The sequence below is a fragment of the Orcinus orca genome, chromosome 10, assembly GCF_937001465.1.
Source record: "Orcinus orca chromosome 10, mOrcOrc1.1, whole genome shotgun sequence".
NCBI classification, from domain to species: Eukaryota; Metazoa; Chordata; class Mammalia; order Artiodactyla; family Delphinidae; genus Orcinus; species Orcinus orca.
The window spans coordinates 100,328,358-100,344,591 of NC_064568.1; the positions used below are offsets into that span (position 1 = coordinate 100,328,358).

The 16,234-nt window shown below is 41.9% G+C and overlaps 1 long non-coding RNA gene across 1 annotated transcript in view; it reads left to right on the forward strand.

Annotated features, from left to right (window-relative positions):
• The first annotated feature begins 390 nt into the window (after nt 1-390).
• Nucleotides 391-16,234, forward strand: part of LOC125965556 (uncharacterized) — a 32,257-nt gene continuing 16,413 nt past the window's right edge. Inside the window, exon 1 of the long non-coding RNA XR_007479585.1 lies at nt 391-453. This is a non-coding gene — a long non-coding RNA (uncharacterized LOC125965556). The remainder of the gene's footprint in view (nt 454-16,234) is intronic.

Sequence of the window (16,234 nt, forward strand, 5' to 3'; positions counted from 1 at the left end):
CCTATTCTTTTCCTTTCTTTTTTTGTTTAAAGTTTACTTTTTCTGGGAAGTACTAGTTCGAATGTAGTATGGGTAATACTGGAATACTAGAGCCTCTTTTTTTTTTTTTTTTTTACATCTTTATTGGAGTATAATTGCTTTACAATGGTGTGTTAGTTTCTGCTTTATAACAAAGTGAATCAGTTATACATATACATATGTTCCCATATCTCTTCCCTCTTGCGTCTCCCTCCCTCCCACCCTCCCTATCCAACCCCTCTAGGTGGTCACAAAGCACCGAGCTGATCTCCCTGTGCTATGCGGCTGCTTCCCACTAGCTATCTATTTTACGTTTGGTAGTGTATATATGTCCATTCCACTCTCTCACTTTGTCACAGCTTACCCTTCCCCCTCCCCATATCCTCAAGTCCATTCTCTAGTAGGTCTGTGTCTTTATTCCTGTCTTACCCCTAGGTTCTTCATGACATTTTTTTTTCTTAAATTCCATATATATGTGTTAGCATACGGTATTTGCCTTTCTCTTTCTCACTTACTTCACTCTGTATGACAGACTCTAGGTCCATCCACCTCATTACAAATAGCTCAATTTCGTTTTGTTTTATGGTTGAATAATATTCCATTGTATACATGTGCCACATCTTCTTTATCCATTCATCCAATGATGGACACTTAGGTTGTTTCCATCTCCTGGCTATTGTAAATAGAGCTGCAATGAACATTGTGGTACATGACTCTTTTTGAATTATGGTTTTCTCAGGGTATATGCCCAGTAGTGGGATTGCTGGGTCATATGGTAGTTCTATTTGTAGTTTTTTAAGGAAACTCCATACTGTTCTCCATAGTGACTGTACCAATTCACATTCCCACCAGCAGTGAAAGAGGGTTCCCTTTTCTCCACACTCTCTCCAGCATTTATTGTTTCTAGATTTTTTGATGATGGCCATTCTGACTGGTGTGAGATGATATCTCATTGTAGTTTTGATTTGCATTTCTCTAATGATTAATGATGTTGAGCATTCTTTCATGTGTTTTTGGCAGTCTGTATATCTTTGGAGAAATGTCTATTTAGGTCTTCTGCCCATTTTTGGATTGGGTTGTTTGTTTTTTTGTTATTGAGCTGCATGAGCTGCTTGTAAATTTTGGAGATTAATCCTTTGTCAGTTGCTTCATTTGCAAATATTTCCTCCCATTCTGAGGGTTGTCTTTTGGTCTTGTTTATGGTTTCCTTTGCTGTGCAAAAGCTTTGAAGTTTCATTAGGTCCCATTTGTTTATTTTTGTTTTTATTTCCATTTCTCTAGGAGGTGGGTCAAAAAGGATCTTGCTGTGATTTATGTCATAGAGTGTTCTGCCTATGTTTTCCTCTAAGAGTTTGATCGTTTCTGGCCTTACATTTAGGTCTTTAATCCATTTTGAGCTTATTTTTGTGTATGGTGTTAGGGAGTGTTCTAATCTCATACTTTTATATGTACCTGTCCAGTTTTCCCAGCACCACTTATTGAAGAGGCTGTCCTTTCTCCACTGTACATTCCTGCCTCCTTTATCAAAGATAAGGTGACCGTATGTGCATGGGTTTATCTCTGGGCTTTCTATCCTGTTCCATTGATCTATCTTTCTGTTTTTGTGCCAGTACCATACTGTCTTGATTACTGTAGCTTTGTAGTATAGTCTGAAGTCAAGGAGCCTGATTCCTCCAGCTCTGTTTTTCGATCTCAAGATTGATTTGGCTATTCGGGGTCTTTTGTGTTTCCATACAAATTGTGAAATTTTTTGTTCTAGTTCTTTGAAAAATGCCAGTGGTAGTTTGATAGGGATTGCATTGAATCTGTAGATTGCTTTGGGTAGTAGAGTCATTTTCACAATATTGAATCTTGCAATCCAAGAATATGGTATATCTCTCCATCTATTTGTATCATCTTTAATTTCTTTCATCAGTGTCTTATAATTTTCTGCATACAGGTCTTTTGTCTCCTTAGGTAGGTTTATTCCTAGATATTTTATTCTTTTTGTTGCAATGGTAAATGGGAGTGTTTTCTTGATTTCACTTTGAGATTTTTCATCATTAGTGTATAGGAATCCCAGAGATTTCTGTGCATTAATTTTGTATCCTGCTACTTTACCATATTCATTGACTAGCTCTAGTAGTTTTCTGGTAGCGTCTTTAGGATTCTCTATGTATAGTATCATGTCATCTGCAAACAATGATAGCTTTACTTCTTCTATTCCGATTTGGATTCCTTTTATTTCCTTTTATTCTCTGATTGCTGTGGCTAAAACTTCCAAAACTATATTGAATAAGAGTGGTGAGAGTGGGCAACCTTGTCTTGTTCCTGATCTTAGTGGAAATGCTTTCAGTTTTTCACCACGGAGAACGATGTTGGCTGTGGGTTTGTCATATATGGCCTTTATTATGTTGAGGAAAGTTCCCTCTATGCCTACTTTCTGAAGGGTTTTTATCATAAATGGGTGTTGAATTTTGTCGAAAGCTTTCTCTGCATCTATTGAGATGACCATATGGTTTTTCTCCTTCAATTTGTTAATATGGTATATCACATTGATTGATTTGCGTATATTGAAGAATCCTTGCATTCCTGGAATAAACCCCACTTGATCATGGTGTATGATCCTTTTAATGTGCTGTTGGATTCTGTTTGCTAGTATTTTGTTGAGGATTTTTGCATCTATGTTCATCAGTGATATTGGTCCGTAGTTTTCTTTCTTTGTGACATCTTTGTCTGGTTTTGGTATCAGGGTGATGGTGGCCTCATAGAATGAGTTTGGGAGTGTTCCCCCCTCTGCTATATTTTGGAAGAGTTTGAGAAGGATAGGTGTTAGCTCTTCTCGAAATGTTTGATAGTATTTGCCTGTGAAGCCATCTGATCCTGGGCTTTTGTTTGTTGGAAGATTTGTAATCAGTTTCAATTTCAGTGCTTGTGATTGGTCTGTTCATATTTTCTATTTCTTCCTGATTCAGTCTTGGCAGGTTGTGCATTTCTAAGAATTTGTCCGTTTCTTCCAGGTTGTCCATTTTATTGGCATAGAGTTGCTTGTAGTAATCTCTCATGATCTTTTGTATTTCTGCAGTGTCAGTTGTTACTTCTCCTTTTTCATTTCTAATTCTATTGATTTGAGTCTTCTCCCTTTTTTTCTTGATGAGTCTGGCTAATGGTTTATCAATTTTGTTTATCTTCTCAAAGAACCAGCTTTTAGTTTGACTGATCTTTGCTATCGTTTCCTTCATTTCTTTTTCATTTATTTCTGATCTGATCTTCATGATTTCTTTCCTTCTGATAACTTTGAGGTTTTTTTGTTCTTCTTTCTCTTATTGCTTTAGGTGCAAGGTTAGGTTGTTTATTCGAGATGTTTCCTGTTTCTTAAGGTAGGATTGTATTGCTATAAACTTCCCTCTTAGAACTGCTTTTGCAGCATCCAGTAGGTTTTGGGTTGTCGTGTCTCCATTGTCATTTGTTTCTAGGTATTTTTTTATTTCCTCTTTGATTTCTTCAGTGACCACTTCGTTTTAAGTAGTGTATTGTTTAGCCTCCATGTGTTTGTATTTTTTACAGATCTTTTCCTGTAATTGATATCTAGTCTCATAGCATTGTGGTCGCAAAAGATACTTGATACAATTTCAATTTTCTTAAATTTACCAAGGCTTCATTTGTGACCCAAGATATGATCTATCCTGCAGAATGTTCCATGAGCACTTGAGAAAAATGTGTATTCTGTTGTTTTTGGATGGAATGTCCTATAAATATCAATTAAGTCCATCTTGTTTAATGTATCATTTAAAGCTTGTGTTTCCTTATTTATTTTCATTTTGGATGATCTGTCCATTGGTGAAAATGGGGTGTTAAAGTCCCCTTCTATGAATGTGTTACTGTCGATTTCCCATTTTATGGCTGTTAGTATTTGCCTTATGTATTCAGGTGCTCCTATGTTGGGTGCATAAATATTTACGATTGTTATATCTTCTTGGATCGATCCCTTGATCGTTATGTAGTGTCCTTCTTTCTCTCTTTTAATAGTCTTTATTTTAAAGTCTATTTTGTCTGATATGAGAATTGCTACTCCAGCTTTCTTTTGGTTTCCATTTGCATGGAATATCTTTTTCCATCCCCTCACTTTCAGTCTGTATGTGTCTCCAGGTCTGGAGTGGGTCTCTTGTAGACAGCATACATATGGGTCTTGTTTGTTTTGTTTTGTTTTGTTTTGTTTTGTTTTTGCGGTACACGGGCCTCTCACTGTTGTGGCCTCTCCCGTTGCGGAGCGCAGGCTCCGGACGCACAGGCTCAGCGGCCATGGCTCACGGGCCCAGCCGCTCCACGGCATGTGGGATCTTCTGGTACCGGGGCATGAACCCGTGTCCCCTGCATCGGCAGGTGGACTCTCAACCACTGCGCCACCAGGGAAGCCAAGGGTCTTGTTTTTGTATCCATTCAGCCAGTCTGTGTCTTTTGGTGGCAGCATTTAATCCATTTACATTTAAGGTAATTATCGATATGTATGTTCCTATTCCCATTTTCTTAATTGTTTTAGTTTTGTTCTTATAGGTCTTTTCCTTCTCTTGTGTTTCTCGCCCAGAGAAGATCCTTTAGCATTTGTTGTAAAGCTGGTTTGGTGGTGCTGAACCCTCTCAGCTTTTGCTTGTCTGTAAAGGTTTTAGTTTCTCCATCAAATCTGAATGAGCTCCTTGCTGGGTAGAGTAATCTTGGTTGTAGGTTTTTCTCCTTCATCACTTTAAATATGTCCTGCCACTCCCTTCTGGCTTGCAGAGTTTCTGCTGAAAGATCAGCTGTTAACCTTATGGGGATTCCCTTGTGTGTTATTTGTTGTTTTTCCTTTGCTGCTTTTAATATGTTTTCTTTGTATTTAATTTTTGACAGTTTGATTAATATGTGTCTTGGCGTATTTCTCCTTCGATTTATCCTGTATGGGACTCTCTGTGCTTCCTGGACTTGATTAACTATTTCCTTTCCCATATTAGGGAAGTTTTCAACTATAATCTCTTCAAATATTTTCTCAGTCCCTTTCTTTTTCTCTTCTTCTTCTGGAACCCCTATAATTCGAACGTTGGTGCGTTTAATGTTGTCCCAGAGGTCTCTGAGACTGTCCTCAGTTCTTTTCATGCTTTTTTCTTTATTCTGCTCTGCAGTAGTTATTTCCACTATTTTATCTTCCAGGTCACTTATCCGTTCCTCTGCCTCAGTTATTCTGCTATTGATCCCTTCTAGAGTATTTTTAATTTCATTTATTGTGTTGTTCATCATTGCTTGTTTCCTCTTTAGTTCTTCTTGATCCTTGATAAATGTTTCTTGCATTTTCTCTATTCTATTTCCATGATTTTGGATCATCTTTACTATCATTATTCTGAATTCTTTTTAGGTAGACTGCCTATCTCCTCTTCATTTGTTAGGTCTGGTGGGTTTTTATCTTGCTCCTTCGTCTGCTGTGTGTTTTTCTGTCTTCTCATTTTGCTTATCTTACTGTGTTTCGAGTCTCCTTTTTGCAGGCTGCAGGTTCGTAGTTCCCATTGTTTTTGGTGTCTGTCCCCAGTGGCTAAGGTTGGTTCAGTGGGTTGTGTAGGCTTCCTGGTGTAGGGGACTAGTGCCTGTGTTCTGGTGGATGAGGCTGGATCTTGTCTTTCTGGTGGGCAAGTCCACGTTTGGTGGTGTGTTTTGGGGTGTCTGTGGCCTTATTATGATTTTAGGCAGCCTCTCTGCTAGTGGGTGGGGTTGTGTTCCTGTCTTGCTAGTTGTTTGGCATAGGGTGTCCAGCACTGTAGCTTGCTGGTCGTTGAGTGAAGCTGGGTGTTGGTGTTGAGATGGAGATCTCTGGGAGATTTTTGCCGTTTGATATTATGTGGAGCTGGGAGGTCTCTTGTGGACCAGTGTCCTGAAGTTGGCTCTCCCAGCTCAGAGGCACAGCATTGACTTCTGTCTGCAGCACCAAGAGCCTTTCATCCACACGGTTCAGAATAAAAGGGAGATAAAGTAGAAAGAGAGAGAGAGAGAGAGAGAGAGGAAGAAAGGAAGGAAGAAAGAGAAAAGAAACTAAAGTAAGGTAAAATAAAATAAAGTTATTAAATAAAAAAATTATTAAGAAAAAAAATTTTTTTAAGTAAAAAAAAATGGACGGATAGAACCCTAGGACAAATGGTGAAAGCAAAGCTATACAGACAAAATCTCACACAGAAGCATACACATACACACTCACAAAAAGAGGAAAAGAGGGAAAGATAATAAATCTTGCTCTCAAAGTCCACCTCCTTAATTTGGGATGATTGGTTGTCTCTTCATGTATTCCACAGATGCAGGTACATCAAGTTGATTGTGGAGCTTTAATCCGCTGCTCCTGAGCCTGCTGGGAGAGATTTCCCTTTCTCTTCTTTGTTCTCACAGCTCCCGGGGCTCAGCTTTGGATGTGGCCCCGCCTCTGCGTGTAGGTCGCTGGAGGGCGTCTGTTCTTCGCTCAGACAGGACGGGGTTAAAGGAGCCGCTGATTCGGTGGCTCTGGCTCACTCAGGCCGGGGGAGGGAGGGGCACTGCGTGCGGGGCGGGCCTGCGGCGGCAGAGGCCGGCGTGACGTTGCAGCAGCCTGAGGCGCGCCGTGCGTTCTCTCGGGGGAGTTGTCCCTGGATCCCGGGACCCTGGCCGTGGGGGGCTGCACAGGCTCCCGGGAAGGGGGTGTGGATAGTGACCTGTGCTCGCACACAGGTTCTTGGTGGCGGCAGCAGCAGCCTTAGCGTCTCATTCCCGTCTCTGGGGTCCGCGCTGTTAGCCGCGGCTTGCGCCCGTCTCTGGAGCTCCTTTAAGCGGCGCTCTGAATCCCCTCTCCTCGCACACCAGGAAACAAAGAGGGAAGAAAAAGTCTCTTGCCTCTTCGGCAGCTCCAGACCTTTTCCCGGACTCCCTCCCGGCCAGCCGTGGTGCACTAACCCCCTTCAGGCTGTGTTCACGCCGCCGACCCCAGTCCTCTCCCTGCGCTCCGACCGAAGCCCGAGCCTCAGCTCCCAGCCCCGCCCGCCCCGGCGGGTGAGCAGACAAGCCTCTCGGGCTGGTGAGTGCCGGTCGGCCCTGATCCTCCGTGCGGGAATCTCCCCGCTGTGCCCTCCGCACCCCTGTGGCTGTGCTCTCCTCCGCGGCTCCGAAGCTCCCGCCTCCGTCACCCGCAGTCTCCGCCCGCGAAGGGGCTCCTAGTGTGTGGAAACCTTTCCTCCTTCACGGCTCCCTCCCACTGGTGCAGGTCCCATCCCTATCCTTTTGTCTCTGTTTATTCTTTTTTCTTTTGCCCTACCCAGGTACGTGGGGAGTTTCTTGCCTTTTGGGAGGTCTGAGGTCTTCTGCCAGCGTTCAGTAGGTGTTCTGTAGGAGTTGTTCCACGTGTAGATGTATTTCTGATGTATCTGTGGGGAGGAAGGTGATCTCCACATCTTACTCTTCCGCCATCTTTCCCCTCTCTGAGTTTTTTTTTTTTTAATGTTTTAATTTCAGTCTTTTACATGTAGCTGTCCAGTTTTCCCAGCATTAAAACAGTTTTAACACTTGTTTTTTGAAACTAGTTATAATCTACATTAATTATGCCCGATATATATTCTTAATCCCTGTTCACTCCTGGCCTCATATCTTAAGACCTCTGTTTATTTTAGAATTCAACTTTGTATATTATATAACCCCAAAGATCACTTTCCTTCCCTTAACACTAGGAAAAATATCACAGGAAATTCTGAAGAATTTCAGTCTCTAAAGTGGGAAACCTTAAGATCTGAAAGTAAATTTAACTATAGTAAGCTGTAGGAGGTAAGATCTGTGGAAGTTTGGGTTGTAAATTAGGCTCTTCAGAATATGAATTCCTCATGCTATCACTTAATTTACTCCGTGCTAAATTATTCCCACAGAGTAACCAAACCCAATCTGTGTTTAATATAAGGCTATGCAACATTTCCCTGCCATTTTTATGTTTAAGAACCATTTTTCCTCTTGTGGCATTCCTTGCAGAAATGAAATCTGTGAAATTATTGTGAGCCCTTTCTTAGGGTCCTTGTGGTGAGTACAGTGAGGTGTGGCCTGATGACTCATCCTGTGTAACTAGCGCCACTCTATCCAGGAACCGAGCCGTATCCATAAATGTATGAGCTCCAACACCAGATGTCAAAAAGTCAGCATTTATTTAGGAAAGGAAATATGTCATTGAGTGATTAACTCCTAGAAGCAACAGTTAAACTTTTGAATCATTTGAATTTATTTTAAAGTGCCACTATTCTTCTTTACTTCGTAGTTGGAATTATTTACTAGACACTTGGGTTTTCAGTGAGAAAATAACATGGACACCTGTCCACATCAAGAGTTTTCTCTTTGTGGTTAGTCTGTAAAATTAGCTGGAGAAACTCAGCAGTTAATAATTTCCTGCTTTGAGAGGAGCTTTTGAACCTTTCCAGGATTGTACCTGGGTGGATTCCATTCAGGTGTGCATTCCCTGAGTCAGAGAGCCGCCTGTACACGTGGAAGGATGCTGGGAGCCATATGCAGGTGGCATAGTGACATGGCGGTGTAGACTGGTTCTAAGAAGTTTCATTCAAGGAACATGTGGCCCCAAAAATCTTTCTCAGTGGGCTTCCCTGGTGGCACAGTGGTTGAGAGTCCGCCTGCCGATGCAGGGGACACGAGTTCGTGCCCCGGTCCGGGAGGATCCCACATGCCGCGGAGCGGCTGAGCCCTTGAGCCATGGCTGCTGGGCCTGTGCGTCCGGAGCCTGTGCTGCACAATGGGAGAGGCCACAACAGTGAGAGGCCCGCGTACTGCAAAAAAAAGAAACACAAAAAAATCTTTCCCAGTGGTTAGGATTCGACGCTTTCACTGCCATGGCCCGGGTTCAGTCCCTGGTTGGGAAACTAAGATTCCACATGCTGCACAGTGTAGCCAAAATAAATGGAGAGCAAACGGTGGCTCTGTCCTTCCACTGTACACAAGTCACGGGATATCTCGTTGACTTGCACACCGCAGCCTGAGAGGCACAGGCAAGCCTGCTCGGTTGGTTTGGTTGGTTACAGCACGATGATAAAGGGCCCAAGGATGCCCTGTCTGGTTTCTCTCAGGTCAGCTTGCCTGGTTCAGGGAAACAGAGTCTAACCCAAGGCCACAAACATTACCCTTGGCCATTCACCTAAACCCAAGCCACTCACAATTCTCTTACACAGTTACATTCTTGGTTCCACAGAAGGAGATAATGGTAAACAGGCTGTAGAAGTCACTTTCTAAATGCTTTCTTGTTAGTTTGTCCGAGTTCCAGGTTTAACTCTAGAAATGTTTCTTCATGTGGGTGAAGGCTTTTTTTTTTTTTTTAAAGGAGGTAATGGCTCTTTAAAAAAGTCCATTTTTTTTTTGGCTGCGTTTTGGGTCTTTGTTGCTGCGTGCAGGCTTTCTCTAGTTGTGGCGAGCGGGGGCTACGCTTCGTTGCGGTGCGTAGGCTTCTCATTGCGGTGGCTTCTCTTGTTGCGGAGCACAGGCTCTAGGTGCGTGGGCTTCAGTAGTTGCAGCACGTGAGCTCAGTAGTTGTGGCTCGCGGGCTCTAGAGTGCGGGCTCTAGAGTGTGGGCTCAGTAGTTGTGGCGCACGGTCTTAGCTGCTCCGTGGCATGTGGGATCTTCCCGGTCCAGGGACTGAACCCGTGTCCCCGGCATTGGCAGGTGGATTCTTAACCACTGTGCCACCAGGGACGTCCCAAAAGCATTTTAATAGATACATAATGGGAGAATTATACAGATTGTATAAGACATATTTAAACATTTGTTAGCCTATTCATTTAACGTATACAGAGTATGTGTTTGGGACCAGGTTCTGAGAATACAAAAGCCAGAAAGAAATTCCTACCTGCCCTCAAAAAACTTACAGTGTAATTAATACTGAGTTAATTGGAAGTTCGAGTTATTAGGAAGGCAGGGGGAGGAAAACTATAGGGGAGGGAAACAGTAATATGTGGTCACATGAAATTCAAATATTCTCACATAGTCCTAAAGGTAAGCTTTTTATTTCTTTTCTTCTCATTAAAACTATCAAACCTATTTCTCTTGCTGCTGAAAAATAAATAGTAAATAACTACTCTGAAACTTCATTTCTGATAAACATAATATACTCACATAATAATATATAAAAATTAATGCCAGGTACTTTTAAAAAGGAATATAAGTTGAGTATCCTATTTAAGAATATACTTCTTGTGGGCTTCCCTGGTGGCTCAGTGGTTGAGAGTCCGCCTGCCGATGCAGGGGACATGGGTTCGTGCCCCGGTCCGGGAGGATCCGGCATGCCGCGGAGCGGCTGGGCCCGTGAGCCATGGCCGCTGAGCCTGCGCATCCGGAGCCTGTGCTCTGCAACGGGAGAGGCCACAACAGTGAGAGGCCCGCATACCACACACACAAAAAAGAATATAGTTCTTAAAAAACCTAATTTTTATTAGTTTTTCATTCTTACATATTCATCGTAGAAAATTTAGACTACACAAACCAAAAAGAAGAAAATAAAAATTATCCATCATCCTATTACTCAGATATAACCAGATACCACTTAGATATATGTTTCAGAAGGTACCTTCCAGCCTTTTAATTATATAATAATAATGAACATTTATTGTGTATATAACAATAGTTAACATGTTAGCATGCTGCTAGGCCTATCACTTGCAGCATCTAATTTAATAAATGGCCTCAGGCTTTGCATGTGTTTCGTGGCAGTTTTTATTTTATTATTTTTTTTTTGCGTTACGCGGGCCTCTCACTCTTGTGGCCTCTCCCGTTGCGGAGCACAGGCTCCGGACGCGCAGGCTCAGCGGCCATGGCTCACGGGCCCAGCTGCTCCGCAGCATGTGAGATCTTCCCGGACTGGGGCACGAACCTGTGTCCCCTGCATCGGCAGGCGGACTCTCAACCACTGTGCCACCAGGGAAGCCCAGTTTTTAATTTAATATATTGTGTGATGCTTTCCTTTTCACTAAATATTCTACTAAGGCATCATTTTAAATGGCTGCATGGTGTTTTAACATATGATGTATTTAACATAGATGTATTTAATCAAATGTTTAAAATTTTTGAACTTTTTCCTATTATGATAAATGCTAGTGATGAGCATATTGTTTATAATAGCAAACAAAACAAAATAAAACCCGACAAGCAAGAAAATATTTGTAACCTCCAAAATTATTTCCTTAGGATAAATTCTTAAAAACAGTTCTGAAAACAAGCACTTGGATAATTTTAAGACTCTTTTTTTTTTTTTTTTTTTTGCGGTACTCGGGCCTCTCACTGTTGTGGCCACTCCCGTTGCTGAGCACAGGCTCCGGACGCACAGGCTCAGCGGCCATGGCTCACGGGCCCAGCCGCTTCGCGGCATGTGGGATCTTCCCGGACCGGGGCACGAACCCATGTCCCCTGCATCGGCAGGCGGACTCTCAACCACTGCACCACCAGGGAAGCCCAATTTTAAGACTTTTAATAGGTATTGCCAAGAGTATATCCCTTTTTGCATTCAGCATCCGTATTTCCAGAACATAAGGATGGGCTGGTATTTTTCCATCATGTAAACAATCTGTTAATTTAGGACACAATGAACTGCTACTCCTCTTGGTCTGTCCCTTCAGCAGCTGCAGCTTTGGAGTTGCCAGGAAGTCGCCTGACTGGCCAAATCATGGACATCTTGGCCATCATCAGAAAGAACACAAATAGCCGATGTTGGTGAGGGTGTGGAGAAAAGGGAGCCCTGCTGCACTGTCGGTGGGAATGCCAGTTGGTGCACACACTATGGAGAACAGTATGAATGCTTCTCAAAAAACTAAAAATAGAACTACCGTATGACCCAGCAATTCCACTCCTGGGTATATATCTGAAAAAAACCAAGAACACTAATTTGAAAAGATACACACACCCCAATGCTCATAGAAGCATTGTTTACAATTGCCAGTATATGGAATCAGCCTGAGTGTCCATCAACAGATGGATGGATAAAGAAGATGTGGGGTATATGTACAATGGAACACTACTCAGCCATAAAAAAGAATGAAATGTTGCCATTTGCAGCAACATGGATGGACTTGGAGGGCATTAAGCTAAGTGAAATAAGTCAGGCAGAGAAAGACAAACACTGTGTGATGTCACATGTGGAATCTCAAAAATACAGGAAACTCGTGAATACAACAACAAAGAAGCAGACTCGCATATATAGAGAACAAACTAGTGGTTACCAGTGGGGAGGGGCATTACATGGACAGGAGAGTGGGAGGTACAAACTATTGGGTGTAAGATGGGCTCAAGGATGTACTGTACAACATGGGGAACAGAGCCAATATTTCATCATAACTATAAATGGAAAGTAACCTTCAGATGTTGTATAAAAAATTTTTAAACTTTTTTAAAATAAAAAAAATTATCATGGACATGCTACTGGGCTCATGGTACCTACTTGTAACAGTAGGGGAGGCAACACAGTTGCCTTTCTTTCAATTCAGAGAAATGAATCCTAATAAGTTTGTATAAATTCAAATACCTAGTGAAAGTTTTTATAGGTTAAAACATACACTGCAACTTTTTTTTCCATAGTCCCTCCTATCAGCATAACATCCAGTTTCTGAGATGTGGCTGAGGAATTATCAAGAAAGGTTAGAGGGCTTCCCTGATGGCGCAGTGGTTGAGAGTCCGCCTGCCGATGCAGGGGACACAGGTTCGTGCCCCGGTCCGGGAAGATCCCACGTGCCGCGGAGCGGCTGGGCCCGTGAGCCATGGCCGCTGAGCCTGCGCGTCCGGAGCCTTTGCTCCGCAACAGGAGAGGCCACAACAGTGAGAGGCCCGCGTACAGGAAAAAAAAAAAAAAAAGGTTAGAAGGAGGTGGAAGTCTAGCCCAGCAATGTGGGGATACTTGAACTTGGAGATCACATCGGATAATCTTACACCCTTCTGGGTTCTGGGCATCTTGAGACATGCAGTATCTACCATCAGCCCTGGAAAAGTCCCCCAAAGGTTCTGGATGTTCTCAACTAAGGCACTAAGGAGATCGCTTAGATCCTCTATATGACCTCACCAGTGTCCTGCAACAATTGATAAAATAAATGTGAAGATGCTATGTAATATTCACATCAAATAGTAGAGACATTAAGAGGTCAACTCTAATAGACCCTTAACACAAAAGAAGTTTATAATTTTCTTTTAAGACCAAAGAGGATGCCAGTATTGGTTAAACATTAGAGAACTGTAAAAATTCCATCTCGGGAGACAAAAAGAATAATAGTGTTCAAGGAAATTTGACCTCAAACCTCTCCCCCACTTATATGCTTCCCAGTTGCCTCCTTGGTTTAGATTTTATTCTGAAACTTTCTCTCTGGCATCATCTGGTACTATGCTTGTGACTTCATTTTGTCCCCTAGAGAAAATGGTGTAATGTAATTAGAAACCTTAAAAAAAATTTTTACTCACAAAAATACCAAGCACAAAAGTTAAAAACAAAACAAAAAAAACCCTGAGTAATTATGAGTCTCTCCCCCTCCAAATAAATAATTAGACTCAAGTGTGGGTTATTCAGAAAAGGAATTCACTGATAAATGACTAGTAATAATAGTTCCTTTTTCTTTGCAGAATCAAACTGTAAAAAAAAATAGTTAAATATCATTTGCACGTGGGTGGGCTTATCAGTACTTCCTGTGTTAGGTTAGAAGGTGGGAAGTAGTAACATATTTACTTTGGTCACAGTGGCTGCTGGTTGAGAGTTCTAGTTTGTTCCATATTATTTTACTCACCAGTCATTTATAATAGGCTTCCTGCATTCATACTCTACCTACACCTTTCAAAGAAGCACTTAAAGTCAGTCCAGAACTGTTTCTTAGGTTACAGTATTTTTAAGGCTAAAACAACTTCTTGTATCGTCAATGGTACACTTAATACATGTTCACTGATAAGCATGTGGTTTAAAAAATGAATGTTTTGCCTTGAGGGAGAAGTAAAATCATGAATTTAAAGTAGGATACTCTTCTGGCTTCTGTTAGATTTAGTTAAGCCCCAAAGAATATAATTCCTGGTATAACATTTTAAGTCTCAATATTATACATTGAGTTTAAATATTGATGTTGCTTTCCAAACAGGTTTTCCATTGAAAGTGTTACTATTTCAAATTTGCATACTTCTTCACTATGGTATTTATTGCATGTTGGAATATACCTTCAATTTTATAAGGAAAGTTAACGATGATAAAATAAGCATAAGCTTATGTTCTCACCAACTTTCCAAAAAGAGCTCTACCCAATAAATGAGATATGACTTGGCTGGTGTGAAACCTATTAAAATGTACTGTAGCTTAAGTGATTATATGTAGTATTTAACAACATCTTTTACTGAATTCAGTAGACTTAAGCATTATTACGGTTGTTTATAGCCTGTATGTATGTATACACATGCACACACTTCTTAAAACTGGGCACGATATTTAAAACAGAAAACATGATTCTTATATATTCAACAAGGACGCTTATTAATCATGTGTCAAACACTTATATGCCATGTCGTTACAATAATTTTTTGTTGTTGTTAGAGGTCATAGTAACTGTGCCCTTTTTCATGGCAATTAAACATTCATCTTTAAAATGGCACTTATGGCTACTTTAGTTATTTGTGGATGCTTCCAGTTTTAAAGACAGCTTTACTAAAAGTTTTCAAGATATGTGGAGATGCTTAATATAGGATCCTCAAATTCTTTTTTTTTCAGTCACACCACGCAGTGTCTTAGTTCCCTGATCCCGACCAGGAATTGAACCCAGGCCCCCTGCAGTGGAAGCTCGGAGTCCTAACCACTTGACCGCCAGAGAAGTCCCTCAAATTCTTAATGATGCCCTCTTATTATTTTGCCTTTGTGTGTGTGTGTTTGCCTTTCCTTAAGCTCCTTCATTTCCCCCCCAAACTCCCATCGTGTGGCTGGATCATGAGAAATTTTATGCCTTTGAATATACCCAGAGTTGCTGCAAAATCCCTCTTCATGACAATTCTTCCTTCTCTGATGGATTTCCTTTCAGACTCTCTCCTTAAAAGATGCCCATACCTGACTTTATTAAAACTAGGACTTCCAAGAAACGTTTGGGTAATTGAAACAATATAGAACTTAAAAATGGGGGCAGAGGAGACCAGCGTCCAGGAACCTGGCTCTCCCCTGAGTCCGCCTCTGGCTGGACTTTCACGTGAGCTCAAGAGATGCACTGGGCCTCCTCCCTGCTCCTCACTGCTGATTTTCACAAGGAAGAGGAAAAGTAGTAAACTAGAAGCAGCTTTTCTACCCTCAAGCAAAAGACGTTTTCTCCTTTGAAATGGAAGAAATGTCATCTTTGTCATTAATTCACAAATCTTTATGGAGGTCCCCAGAATTGTGTTAGGCCTTGGGGAAACAGAAATGCAGAAAAGACAACCTTTGACATCTCTGAGCTTCTGGTTTTGGGAGGGAGGGAGATCATCAACAGGTAATGACGCGATGAATAGTCTCCAGAAAAGAAGTGTCCTTGACTGTGGAGGGCAGAAAATCAGGAATGTTCCCAGAAGTCAACACCTGAGTCTCAGGGAAGGAGTTGGCCAGCTCCCAACTCTACTAGCAGACTCTGCTCAATACCAGTTGAGTAAAACAAACCCTCATCTCTCATGATAACCCTTTGTTCCTGAGAACTTTCTGTACTTGCCTCAAGGATGTTATGTGGAGAGATTTCTAGAATATGTCTGGAAATGTTCTTCCTTGAATGGGAAAGGCTTTCTTGATTCCTGACCAGATGTGTTTCTGGAAGAAGGAGGCATTGACTGAAAGCCGTGGAAGCCAGCCATAGAAGAAGAGAAAGCATGCCTAGTCCTTCTTTGTAGAATTCAGTTTAAAGACAGACAATATGTGAAGTTATTTGCACTCTTTGTTGGGAATCATGATCCAAGTATGATCGTGGAAAGGTGATTTTCGAGGACCAGAATTGGTGAATCACACACATTTGTAAGAACACGGCAGTAATTTTAGATCAAGTGAAACGGCCAGTTGAGGAGCTGCTGGGGGGATCGGATGGGCCATTATTGAAATCGGGCAGAGCGCCCCAGAACTCCCAGGAATTGGTGAAGCTCCTAGGCTAACCTGGGGCAGGAGCCGGGGGAATAGGTGGGTCCCCAGCAACCTGGGAGACTTGGTCTACCTTGATTTAGGTGAAAGCATGTCTACCCTCCAATGACCCCTGACCCTTGACAAGG